Source organism: Protopterus annectens, chromosome 11.part0 (assembly GCF_019279795.1).
Source record: "Protopterus annectens isolate FY-2018-M chromosome 11.part0, PAN1.0, whole genome shotgun sequence".
Taxonomy (NCBI): Eukaryota; Metazoa; Chordata; order Ceratodontiformes; family Protopteridae; genus Protopterus; species Protopterus annectens.
The window spans coordinates 373,753,151-373,754,948 of record NC_056745.1 but is presented as its reverse complement, the minus strand read 5'-3'; positions in this window follow the sequence as shown (position 1 = coordinate 373,754,948).

Sequence of the window (1,798 nt, the reverse complement as noted above, 5' to 3'; positions counted from 1 at the left end):
CCATAATTTTTAATTGCTGCCTGTCACCATGCAAACAGATAGTACCTATACTATATTTACCAATAGTGGCTATACTTACCCCAGCATGCTATTAGGTGCTCTAGTCTGTCCCTAAGTACCTCCCTATTTCTGTCAATTTCTGCAGGGAATGGAGAGAAAGGAAGAGCAGAATGAAAAGGTGTATGGTGCCATACATTGGCAGGACATATGGCTATTCTCATTAGGGGGGATACTATTTATTGAACATGGGATAGGTAAGGCCAATCTATAAACAAATTGGGATAGATTATTTTGATCACAAAAAGTGAAATTGGATAGGCTTAAAATGGCCCACAATGGTAGTTAGCCTAGCAGTTACCTATGAACCTATAACCTATACAATTCTAAAAGTAATTGCACTTTTCAAAAGAATCAAGAGAAAACTAAGACAGAGCAAAATAAACAAGTTAGCAAGCATAGAATCACAAAATAAAAAGAGGATGCAGTAAATGAATGCAGGTAGAGTCTGCAGTATGTAGTATTTTGGAGTAATCTTAATATTGGTATTAATATTATTCCTAGTATAGCAGTACAGGGCAGTATATGTTGACTAGTATAATAATGACTCCCAGTATGCATAAACAAACATGGGAGATATTAACTGAACCCTGGATGAAAGCAGGATGTTCTGGGGCTAAAGGCTGGAAATATTCTTTATCAGGATGACCAGAAAAATGTGTGCATTTTAAGCAATTTAAATGTTTTCCTAAGATCGGTTATTAGAAAGGCACTGCCAAACTGATTACACTTAACCTGACATTGTTAAATATGCTACCTTTTTTTTAAAGAAAATGTTTTGCCTGATAATCAGGTTTGTCTTGTTTTCTTATACCCTGAATCTGTAAATATGCAAGGAGCCCCAATGTTCTAGCTTTGTGCACAAGGATTGCAATAGTAACTGAAATGAGAAGGACGCAGAATAAAAGTATCACTGCCCCAACAAACCTTAATATTGAAGTTCACCTGTGGAATCATTCAAGTGTTCATAAAGTTATAAGGTATAAAAAATATATCTGTTCTACTGTGACATATCTTAGTTCACTAAATTAAACCTGAATAAAAAAATGCCTTTCAGTACTTGTCATACCGCATAAATGTTGCAGCTTCAATCTGACGCAAAAGGCATGAGAAATGATACAGCCTGAATACTTTGTCTTTAGCTGCAAACAAAATCATGGAACTGCTGTTGTGGAAGAAAATTCCGATGCGTCCACAAGCCACGGGGATAACTGAGCTGTGGCAACTTGATTTCATATGAGGGCTATCATGCCAGGTAGTTCTAAAAGATTTAAAATGTATGAGTCTCTTAATGTAAAACAAATCAACCTGAAGTTTTTTTATGGCTGTTGTATTGCTCAAACTGTGGTTGCCAGGTTTTCAAAGTTTAACACTACTTCTTGCCAACATTCACATTTAAATATTTATCCACATTAATATTCCTTCATACAGGGATATACAGAATATGCTGTAATGTGCAATTATACAGCAAAAGACACTTATCAAAGGTCGATATATAGGCCATATTTGGAAACCTTGCTGAAGAGGTCACAAAATGTTAAGCCAGAAGGTATTTCAGGGAGATCACATTCAAGGAAGGACCCTAAATGTAACAGAGTTGGGGGCTAAATGTTTGTACCATGGCTGTTCAGTAGCCATCCACTTTTTCCTAGTGCTAAGGAAAGGGAATTGTTTTTTGTTTAGTAAGTCCTAATCCTAGCCTCTGCTGTCTGAAGTCAATCTTATCTCCATAAGGGCCTAC